This window comes from Vidua chalybeata, chromosome 1 (genome assembly GCF_026979565.1).
Source record: "Vidua chalybeata isolate OUT-0048 chromosome 1, bVidCha1 merged haplotype, whole genome shotgun sequence".
NCBI lineage: Eukaryota > Metazoa > Chordata > Aves > Passeriformes > Viduidae > Vidua > Vidua chalybeata.
The window spans coordinates 7,635,367-7,647,664 of NC_071530.1; the positions used below are offsets into that span (position 1 = coordinate 7,635,367).

The following is a 12,298-nucleotide window of genomic DNA, read 5'->3' on the forward strand; positions in this document are numbered from 1 at the left end:
GCACAGTCCTGCCTGTGTGCTGAACAGTTTAAATCCAGTCAGGAAAAGGATCAGTTTTTTTTCATCCTGTTCAAAGTGCCTTGAAATCAAAACCCTGCTGCTCTCAGAGCCGAAGGAAAGGCACTGGTTTTCCAAGAGTTTAACTGAGAGAGGGATTAGCTGTTCTCTCAGTGGGTGTTAGTTATAAAATCCATGTGAATAGCTACAAGAAGGGTGTGACACCAAGAGATGCTCTTCCCCAGCTGACACCTGTGAACCAGGTAAGGGTGAGCTCCCAGCTGTCCCCAGCCCTCGGGGAAGGGGACACTGCAGGGACAAAAATTGTCCGTGGTAAGCCTTAAAAAGGATGGCCAGAATTGCATTCCTGCTGGCTGAATTTGTACTAAAATAAAGTTGCTGGGTTTTTCTCTTTGACTCTTCAGAGGAATGTAACCCAGGCAAGAGGAGGGAGAGAAACAGGAGCTGTGCTCTACTCCTGGGTGATGGAGCAAGCTGGGCACAGCAGAGGGTGATGGTCTCCCTTCCCAGGAGCTTGGCAGTGTTTCACCATGAGGAGGATTGCTTTTGGAGAGAGTAAGAAATTTTATTTTGCTTGGATCCAGCACTGCTTAGAAGATGTGGGTAGATAGAAAGGAGACTCAGTTTTGATCTGTAGGAAAAGAAGGTCAAGAAAGAGGGTTTGCATGAACTTGCTGAAGGTGTTCCCGACAGTCAGGCTGATTTAAGGATGGAAACATTTTAGGAAAGAGGCACTTAAGAGATAAGCACCCAGGAAAGCACAGATGGAACAAGTGAGGTGCATAATTGCAGGATATGCTGAACAAAAAGCACATTCAAGTGAGGACTGTAAAGGGGTGATGGAGAAAGGAGAACTTTTTGGGGTGTTCAGGCCTCTTGTAAAGCCATTGATGTTAAAGCCATTGATCCTAATTGCTACACACTGCTGATACCTTCAGCAGTGATCTCCAGAAATGTTTGTCGTTTGACACAGTCCAGCCCTGGGAACCTTTTGTTCTCTAGGATGCAATTTGCTTACTTTTTAAAACTTTTTTTTTTTTTTTTTTTTTTTAATCAAGGCAATTTTCTGTTTTTCACACTGCCCTGCCCAACTTTGATTGCTTCTTGGAGATTTTTGCTTGGTGCAAAAAGAACATTTTCCTGACTCAGTAGCTTTCCCAGAGCTTGCTCCACTGCTCTGGGATACTTGTTGAACACGGAATGCTTATCAAGTATTAATTAGAGCAGTATGTATTCCACTTGTTCCTTTTAATGAACATTAAATAAATATATGCTGAGATGCCATAATTAAATAATTTGAAGACAGGAAATACTGTATTTCTGGTGATTAAACTCTATATCAAGTCTTTGTAACTGAAAATTTAGCAGGCAAAGATTTACTTATCTAAGAAAAAGTCCCCAGTGAGCTTGGATCTCCTGACTGGATTAAGCTGTTCAATGTATGAAAAGCACTTTTTTTTTCTTTTTTTACAAGAAATAGTCCCAGACTTATATAATTCATTAAAAGAATTTTATAATTAGATAATTATCATTGATCAAGGGAAAGTAATTATACTTTAAAACCTCACATCAGAGGAAATTCAATTAAGAGCACAGGAGACCAAAGGTTTGCCCAGCCCAAAATCCTGTTTCCATGGGAGGCAAGATGTGTGTGCACAAGGATGAGCAAGAGAGCACTGAACCTCATCCACTTTTTATCTCAGAGAATCCTCAGATCCTCTTGTATATTTTCTGTTTAGTTGCCTAAAATAGTTTTCTCTTCTAAGACACTTCCCAAGCACCCTCCAGAGCCTCTTGCATCCAGCATTTCTCTCATCAATGAGTTTCACTGACCTAAGACCTGTTGCAAGAGGAAGGGTTCTTGGGAGCTTGTTTCTATTTGCTTCTCTTGGTCAGCCTTAGATCAGGACTTTGGACAAATGTTTTCCACCTCTAATGTATAATTTTAGAGAGGATGGGGTGGGAACTACACACCAGGAGTGCACAGAAGTGTCTGGATTAACTTCTCAAAAATGTTAAAAGTGTTCTTCAAGTGTTTCATGACAAATCCATTTAATTGCATTTGAAAATATGTTTTTAAAATATCAGGCTCTTTTGCAGGCTTATACCAGTCTTCCAATGTTTGAGTTTACAAAATCTGGGTAATCATCTTCAAAGCATTTTAGTTTTGGAATGGCAGGGGTGGAAAAAAATGTAAACAAAGTTTAGTAAGTAGGCAGGGAAAAATGTCAATGTTCAAGCCAAGAAAAGTTTAAAAAGTATCAGTTCCAAAGCATTTCCTCCATAATGAGCAAAAGTCTGGATCTATTAGATAAATTATTATTATATTGGCATGCACTTGACTCTATAAAAATTGACTCCACAATGACTGGTGGTGAATCCAGCAGTTCAGAGAGATTGTGCTCGTATTTCAGTTGTGTTCCATGTGGTCATGTATGCAGAGTAAGCCATTCCAGGCTCTGGCTGGAAGCCTTGGCCTTGCCATGCATTCCCCATGGGAATATCTGAGTAACGTGGTACCTTCAGCCAGACTGAGAAGAACCATCAAGACTTGGATAAACATCTAAAATCCACCAATTCTGCCCAGACAGGGTCCAGAAATTTTTTCCAATATTCTAATTTGTTACCAACCTAATAAACACTTATTCTCTGCTCAGCAGTCAATTTTCCCATTTCCTGGTGGACAGGAGCCCATCCCCAGGCCTGCTCCTGCAGCTGGCTCTGGATGCTCAGCCTCTGGCAGCACCAGCAGGGAGTGGAGCCAGCAGGGCTGGGCTGGCCCATTGCCCCTCAGAGGGGTTAATGCACATATGCTGGGCTGTGTGCAGCAGTTTCCACTGTCTGCTGCTGCCTCAGCTGATGGACTGACTCATTTGACAAGACAAATTGCTTGGAATACTCGTGCATAAGCCAAGATGCTTATTAATAATTTGGAGGTATCTTTTCCTTCCTTGTTCTCCTTCCCAGGGAGAGCAGGCTGTGAACTGTGATATAAAAAATATATTAAACACTTATTTAAAACATGCCCAAGAGCACATATATATATATTCCATGTGTTTCATATTTTCTTTCTTCCAGGTGTCAGTTTCAGAGGCAGCATTTGTAAGAATTTGCTGTTAACTTTTGCCTTGAAACTGATTCCAAACACAGCAGCAGGTATAAGATATGGCCTCAAACCAAATTAACCTTTAACACAAAAGCATGTTCTTTATGTATTTTCTAATTTTAATGCCTCACAAAGGAAGATATTTTTAAAAATATACATCAATAATTATAATATTCCTGATTTTTTTTCCTAATTGGCACAGAATGGCTAATATAGCTAAACTATCAAGCCAGAAGATTATGAATATGAAAATGGAAGAGGGATTATTAGAATTCCATAGTTTATATTTGTCTTCCTTCTTCTAGGGCAGGAAACTGAGAGTGTAATCAATTTTCTGTTGCAATCAACTTTTTTAGGAGAAACAATATTGAACTACACTCGGGAGAGAAAAATACTGAAAAGAGCCTGCTTTTATCCAGTTTGAGGGACATCATCACCTTGATCACTGCAGTGAGCTTGGGTTGCTCCATCCAAAAAAAGACAGATTGTAATGGGAATAGAAATGGTCCAGAGAAAGATAAAGACCATGACAGAAGCATGGAATTGCACGATAAAAAGAATTGCCATAAATTATAAAGAAATTATGTAAGGATAGAAAATAAAGAAAAATATGAAGAAGTCAAACTCTTTCCATTGAATAAGGACACTCATTGGATTTAATCTCATCTGCTGAAAGTTCTTAACCCATTGAGAAGGTATTGTTGGACAGAAGGTTGATGAGAATTGGAAGGAAAGAGCAGTCTTTCTTTTGGTGTAACTATTTTTCACCCATTGCACTTATATCAGCCCTTTTGCTTCTGCAGAATCAGCACAGTTGTCTTCTTAGCAACTGCTGGTGCTTCAAGACCAAGAGAACAAAGGCAGTAACAGGTGGATGATGTTGGTTCCATGGGCAGAGAGAGGAAAAGGAGCAAGAAGAAGTGAAATAAGGAGTTCAGGAATCTTTTCTGGGGTTTGGTGAGGACTCTGTGTAGGAGCTGACCCAGTCACTGCAGGCAAACCAAACCAATGTGCCAGGCTAAGGTAAAGCTCCTCACTCCTCATGGAATCATAGAATGGTTTGGGTTGGAGGGGAACTGAAAGATCATCCATATCCAACCCCCCTGCTATGGGCAGGGACATATTCACTAAACCAAGTCCCTCAGAGCTCCATCCAACCTGGCCTTGAGCACTTCCAGGGATGGGGCATCCACAGCTTCTCTGGGAAGCCTCTTCTATTGCCTCACCACCCTGCTTAGCTGACATGAATGTTTTTCATTCCATCTTCAGTTGGTTTAAAAATGATCTGATTTTACCTATAATTGCAACGTGTTTGTCCTTTAGTGGCTCCCTTGCAGCTGGGTGCAGGAAGACTGTTCCCACTCAGGTGCCATTTCCTTCCCTCAGTGCCGTCTTGCTCAGGACACCAGTCTCCTGCCCAGCACCGAGTCTAATTATTATTAACGGTTCTTTGCAAGTGTTGAAAGTGTTTCCATGGGCTCTGTAGCAGGATGCCCTCTTGTGACCACTCCAAAACCAGAAATCGTTCACTGGTGACCAAAATGTGTATTGGGGTCTTGGATTTCATCTCTCGCCTGCCTTGATTTTCAAATCCTGAGGTCAGGGTGATGGCCATGACTCTGACAGCTCCTCACACAGTTAGACTTCACCACAATCATACCTCACCAGACACATCTGAAATGACAGGCTGACATAATAGAAACTGTGAAATATTGCACACAAAGATAATTAAAACTTTACCCACAGCTGCACACAAAACATATCTGCTTGTTAACATACAACAGTCTCACTCAGTCTGCACTGAAATTTAAGTAATCTTCCTATGATAATAATATTGAAAAGCAAGAAAAAACACTATGTGTTCTTTCTTGGCCATTAACTAGTGCAATTTGTTTAGGAGCAAAGAGAAGGAGGCAAGGGAATGCACAGAGAAATTAAGTAAGTGAGCTGTGGGGTCACATTTTAATGAAAATTTATTCATGGATTCCTTTTTTTCCTCAGTGTCAAGTGGATTATTACATTTAGGTGCAACACTTAGGATTATGCACTTTGTGTGAAGCCAAACCAAATGAGGCAGAAAAAGACCTGGTGCATTTGGCAGAGAAGAGAGAGGTCACTGAGTGAGTGGTGCTGCACTGGCCTGGGGCACAACCAGAGAGTGCTTGGAGCAAGCGTGCCTGTGTGGAACTGGCAAGCTGGGGGCCACCAAGCAGGAGTGGTAACTTGGGCTCTCATCTGAGCTAGAAACTACAGTGGAAAAAGCCTTGGAATTTTTATATTCCCAGTAAAATCTGCGCCATTGTGTATTTGGGACTCTGCGCCCACCTCGGTCATTTCATGGAGCTGGGATAAGCTGGGATTCCTTCTACCTGTTGGCTACACTTTTTTTTTTTTTTTTCAGTTGCATGATGAAACTGTGAAAAATATGTAGGGTGTGGATAAAAGCATTAAGGACCATTTTCTGAGAAAATAGTTGTCTGGGGTTAAATTGCTTCTGGTCTGTGTTGAACGTGAAATGTTTCCAGCAGGGAATCAAAGGGATGAGTGTAATCTGCTGTCTCCAGCTGTCCAGTAACCCTGGGGTCCTCTGCACTTCTCCTCCTACAACATCTAGGATTTGAAGAGCACATGGCACAAGCACAGCTGAACAAGAGAATAAGATGGCAGGGAATTTTTGAGGGAGATTTCTCAGCTCTGGAATACACCAAAGTCATCTCAGTGTGGTGCACTCCCCTCCTCTCCCCAGGCATTAGAAAGATAAATTGAGGGCAGCAAGCAATGAGGTGTGAGGCTGCACTGCTGTTCTTAGGCTTTTGCAGCAGTTTTGTAATCAAGATGGTTTGCCCTGGATGGAATAAAAATGGATTTAGACCAGTGAATGTCTCATTCATTTTTTGCCTAATTGTAGTGTCTCTATTTCCCTCCCTCCATATGTTCTAAAAGCAGAGAGAAGTTGGGAAGGGAGTAATTAGAAGTTGAAACAAATTCTCAGTTTCTCACATGCATTTCAGCTTTTCATGCCTGTGCCACTGAGTCATGATCTGAGTGCACAGAGTTCCCAGATTGGGGCTCTTTGTTCATCCTCACAAATGAGGCAGGAGCAGAATTTTACCTGATTTCAAATTTGGGACCCACATTTCAAAGGTGTGCTCTGCCTGTATTTCAGGCTTGATGTAGGATGTAAAACTATTTTTTTTTTTACTTGAATGTTGAAAGAGTTGGAATTAGATAAAAAAGAGAAACAGACCAGCATTGCTGACTTTTATAGTTTTAAGTTTTCCCAAGACTCGATCTCTTGGAGCTTTTGACAAGCTACTTTACAAGGCTGCTAGAGATGCACGTTGATGTGGGAATTTTCCTGAGCTATAATTGTGTTTTATTTTACTGGTACTACTGTAAAAGCACTATATTGGTGCACCAAGTGCAACTGCATAGAGATGATGAGCAATTAAAACCACTTCTTGCATAATAAAGCACATTCTATCTTGTTGCACTTACTTAATATACCAATTCAATGTGTTATACAGTATTTAGCTAGATTACAGTAAATCACCTATTTAAAGAAGTTTTTCTTTCAGCCTTGCATGTGGGGAAAAAAGTGCTGGGAACAGTAAAAGGATAATGACCCATAATGGCCGAAAGCTAAAAATGGGATTCCAGTTGTCTCCTGGAAATAAAGGCTGTAGCAATGTTGTTAAAAGCAAGCTGTTCTCTGTCCCCTGTTGCTTCTTGTATCAGCATCACAAAGTCTAAGAAATTCTTATTTATTTCTTCCAGGCAAAGTAGCAAGGCAGAAGGAAAAGGAGTTACTGGTGTGGGTAGGTGCATTGAAGCAGAGGCAGGGTGGTGGCAGGGGCTGTGAAAAATTACAAATGCCAAAGTCTACAGGGCCTATCCCTGAGGAGCAGCTCATTGAGGGCACCATGAAGCTGTGAGCAGGGAAATGGGCTTTTGCTGCTCTTCCCTATTTGTGATCCTTGCCTCCCACTTTCTGTTATCCCAGCCTACTGCAGGCACCAGGGGACAGGGGCTGGGAAACCTTCCCTGCATTTTCTCTCTGGGAAGCAGCTCAGTATCAAAACAGTCTTTGCTTCTGCTGTGGGGAGGGAATTTCAGAGTCAGTTGTTTGTTGGGTACATGCTGTAAATATCAAATAGATGCACTGCAGAATGTCTTGAAAGAACAACAGATCACAGTACTAAATGCATCATCCCAACAGCTTTATTTCCATCTGGGTTTGTGATTGCATCTCTCTGGACACCTGAATAGGCTTCCACTGGGGACTGATTGTGCTTTTCTTTTGCATTATGATCTATGAACTGAAATTCAGTTCTGGGGCTCACCTGGCCCTTCAGAAAATTTGCTGAGCTGCTAAACAAGCAGAAGATTTTTTTTTTTTAAACTCCACTGCCTGATCCTCATGTATCTTTCCAAAAGAATACAACTGTACTACATCCTGTTGCAAATATCAATTGTCTGAAGAAACATCTGTCCTATCATTACAACCTTCCTGTCTGTTATCTTGATAGATGGTGAAGGTATCCAGGTGTGTCTGATCAATACCTGCCTGGGAGGACTCCCAGAAAGCCTGGGCTGGTTCAGGTGCTGTTGTCACCTCAGTGGGGGTGGGCTCAGCCTGGCCGAGGGCTGAGTGATGCTGTGCACCATGCTGGGCAGGGCTGCAGGGCTCCTGCAAGACTCCTTCAGATGTAAGATAAATCACCAAAGAGCTGACTGCTTTGGGTCATTAAAACCCCCACAACAACTCTTCTTTTTTCCCCCATGAGGAATGACAGAAGGGTGCCAGTGGTCTTGGTGGCCCTGTGACATTTGCTGTGCCAGTGCAGAGCTCCATCCCAGCATCCCTGCACATGACCCCGTGCAAAGTGACCTCTGTCCCTTGGGAGGGGACACACAAGGTCCCACAGGACCTGCTGCTCTCTGCTCTCCTGACACAGGGTAATATGTTTGCCAATCCTGCTGGTATCTGGAGGCTCATTTGTCTGAAATGGTTTAGAACAACTTCAGGACTTAAATTTCTTTTATTAATCAATCTTCCTTAATCTTATGGATTGAAAATGATAATTCCCTTGATGCTGGCTTTCATCATACTGAGATTCATTCAATTTTCTTTCATGTCTGTTGATCAGGACTTAAGAAGTTGCCTTTTCCTCAAATCTGTTGACCTAAAAGACTGGAGTGGTCCTAACAGTCCTGACTCTACCTTCTCTCTTTCACTGTCTCTTGCTGCTGACTTGCTGCATATGAATTTCATAACCTTTTTCTGTGTACTTTTCATTCATCAGGTATTAAAATGATAGAAAATGACAATTTCATTAAAATATTTTTAGAGCTGTATTTAAATAGTTTTTGTTTTCATATTTTATCACTCAGTTTTGTTTTCTGCTTTTCATAAGTTCTGACAAATAAAGAAAGTTCTCCTCATAGGCATGGTCCTGTACAGTACCTTATAAACCAATCTTTCCTCGCTGGTAATGTGGACTTCAGAGAAGCTTTACTGCACTAAATTTTTGGGCACTGATGCTGTGTTCCTGTCAATGGATGTAGTTCCTTCAAATTCTTTGCATTGCCAGCACTCAAACTTACTCCTTCTAGAAGTAAAGTTGTCCCAAACCTTCTTGTCCACTGTGCTGAGCTGTTTTGTCTGGTGCCCAGTCTGTCTGTGCTGTTCTTGGTGAGGGCTCAGTGGCTTCAAGGGACATGAGCTCCCTCTCCCTGGGTCTGTTTTCTCTGCCTGTGCATTTCCTGACTGAATTCAAGACAGAGAAGCAGATGGGGTTTATGATTTCACCTGTTCTGCTTAAATGTTTCTCCCCAGGCCTCCCCAGTTCCTCTGCACTGACTCTGTACAGCCCCAAGGCTGATCCACTGTTTCTGGAAATCATTGTTTTTTGCAATCAGTCACCTTTTCCAAGTGTGACTACATATCTGTGTCTACATTCACAGTCAGGAAATGTGATCTACCACTCAGACAATTTCCTGGAAGTTGAAAGAGAAGTGAGGAGCTGGAAAAGTGAACTTTGCTATTGAACCACAGAATCAGAGAGAGGTTTGGGTTGAAGAAACCTTAAAGACCACCCAGTTCCAACCCCACTGGGCACCTTTCACTAGAACAGATTGCTCAAGGCTCCTGGCCTTGAACACCTCCAGGGATGAGGCATCCATGACTTCTTTGGTGAAGAACAGATGGAAAAAATCCAAGATTGAAGAAATGGAATAAATGGCAGCATGCCTGAAAACTATAAATTTCAGCATCATTTATACTGAACACCAGCCCCAAAGAAAGGCAGATATAAAAAATGAGAGGCAGTGATGACCTTTATCAGCTCTGGTGACAACTATAAATCAGGCTGCAAATTCTCATCAGCTTGCTGGACAGAATTCATTACAGACAGGGGCCACTGCATTGCTTTGTGGCTTTGATTGAGGTATGTCCCATTTAAATCAATGCTCTTGCACTGGGACAAATCACACATTTCAAAACAGAAGTCCAGGAATATGATTTATCTTTTGAGGACTAAGACCCAGCTAAACCTCACAGTGTTTTGTTCGGAATATAACACAGATCAATTTGTTCTTCTCTTAAGCAGACCAATTTCCTGTTCATTAACTCAGACAGTGTGTTGATGGCTGGAATTTAATATAATGGCAAGATTTAGAGCCCTAACAAATCAGCACTGCTTCATTTATTCTTTTTTTAATGCATTCTAAAAGTACATGTGGCAGATTAGCACCTGATTTTAAACCTGTTAAGGTTTAACAAATAATGGGAAAGTCTGTCATCTCCTACTTCCAACCATGGAGCAACTTCTATGTAATCTTGAAGTTTCATAGTTTATTAGAATGTTATGGGGTTTTTTGGAGTATAAGGAGCAATAAAATTTAGTAGCAATGTCATTATGGGCAGTAATGTGACTTCCATCAGTTCCTGCAATGTTCAAGAAACAGCTTCACAGACTCATTAGATTAATAAGCTACTTTACTATGTTCTGAACTTGGAGCTGAATTTCATCGCTCTTTTCTTTTCTGTAATTAGGAAATATCCTGAGAGCCTTACAATTATCCAAATGTTTTGCTGGCCATGTTTAAAACATGATTTTTTTCTGTCTTGAACTTAGTGTATAATTGGAAAACATTCTGTGTTGTTGACAGAGGGTGATTATTAAAGCAGTAATATTTTTCAGCATATTTGATAATTAGGTAATAGTCTGTCTCTCCGTTTAATTTTTTTCTTTTTTTTTTTTTTTTTTTTCTGGAATGCCTGAAATATTTCTGGAAAATAAAAATTTAGGCTGCATACTTTCCTCTTATAACAAATAATGCTTCAGACTTTGTGACCTGAGTATATAAAGACCAAGTATGTAGGAAACATTAAATCTTTTATTGCCTTACTTCCTAAATTGTTGGCATAAACACTTTTCTTAAGGATCTGGACACAGAAGCTGGAATTTAGAGTTGTAAATAAGCTGCTGCTGGATCAGACCCCAGAGATTGTCTCTTCTGCCATATGGCCCAGGACAAGGGCAAATACTTAGGGAAGATTCTGAAAAGCAGGCAAATTTCTCAAGTTGAGGATTCAGGTTATTCCTTTAGTCTCTCACAATGGCTGGCTCATGGGCTTCCTGAAAAGCCTTCAAGCCTTCCTTATATGTCTCTTCAAGACATATAATATTTTATGGATTTTTCTTCCATTTTTCTAATTCTAGTTTGGATCCACCTGCAGCCCTGGCACCTGCTCTGTCCTGGGACTGTGAGTTCCACAGTTTGTTTGCCTTCAGCATGAAGAAATAATCCCTTTTATTTGTGTTGAACCTGACACTGACTGATGTCATCTGGTGCCTTCCAGCACTAATTTTGGAAAAGGCAGGGAATAAGTATTCCTTATTTATCTTCTCCATACTGCTTATGACTTTTTTGACTTCTGTCCTAGCTCTGTTCAATCAGTTCTTTCTCAAGTTTAAGTTTCTTAGTTTGTTAAGTCATAAATTGTATGAAGGAATACTCTAAAGATAAATGTAAGTCAATCTAATTAAGATCCTCCTTTTTTTTTTATTCAAGACAGAAGTTGCTAATAAAATTATTCCATAATTTAAAAAAGTTATGCTTTGAGAACTTTGCCTATGAGTCTAAAGGGCTGTTGCTCTGATTTGGATTCTGAGAATCTTAAAGTCTATAAAACCTTGTGGTTTTGAGAGGATCAACTGTATTGCAGCAACCATTTGCCCTTACAGAATCTGATTCATCCCAATCTCAGAGATTTCTTCTTCTTCCACTTATGTGTAAATCTGTGATATGGAGGAGAAGATTTTTTTTTAATTGACAGCAATAAGTAGAGTGTAGAAGCTTTTCATCTGCACCTACAGAGCATTTTATAAAGCTGGTTTGTGACTGTGATGAGGATTATCATCACCAGGTTGGAAATAAAAGACTGGAACATGGATAAGGAGACTTCTAGGTCTGCACACCCTGGTTTTGAAAGAACCAAGTCTCCAAACCCAATGTTGCCTTTAGCAGGTCACCCCAACTGGGCAGTGCACACCTCTGCAGTTACAGTGAGCTGGGTTTGTGCTTGTACATATCCTAGAGGATTTAAACTCACCTTTGACTCATCCCAGGATGCTCCATGGGTAATGTTAAACCACCCACATGTCCCTAGCCCTTGTTGCATCATGGTGACATTCCTGGGGCAGCCACCATAATGGTAGGTGGTGAGGAATTGTTTCTCTCACTGAAACTGGAAGCTGAGGTTTGGTAGGATCCATCAGTTCTCAGTTTAGGCAAGTTGTAAAAAAACCATAACTCTAGTCCTGTGCCAAGAAAAACTGCTGATTCCTTTAATGGCAGAGTGCTTGGGACTTATGTTTTATGTTTTATCTGCAGGGCAGTGCATGTAAGCACTGATCAGGCTTGAACTCAGTTTCTGACATGCCTTTATTGTTGTAATGTTTTTCATCCTGAACTTTTGACCTGCTACCTAACCCTCATTTGGAATCCCTTTCATATGTCTGCCCCAGCCTTTCTGTCAGGCAGGCTGTGTGCTTTGAGAGCTGGACACTGTCTCCAGTATTTTTGTTGTTGTCCACCTGTCTTGAGAGCTGGAGTAGTCCCAAAGTGCACAGAGACAAGCTGATTTGCCTTTTTTCGTGTGAAAAT

At 41.1% G+C, this 12,298-nt stretch overlaps 1 protein-coding gene across 2 annotated transcripts in view; it reads left to right on the forward strand.

Annotated features, from left to right (window-relative positions):
* The window catches only part of DPP6 (dipeptidyl peptidase like 6), a 395,509-nt gene that overhangs the window by 245,864 nt on the left and 137,347 nt on the right, over window positions 1–12,298 (forward strand). The window lies entirely within an intron of this gene.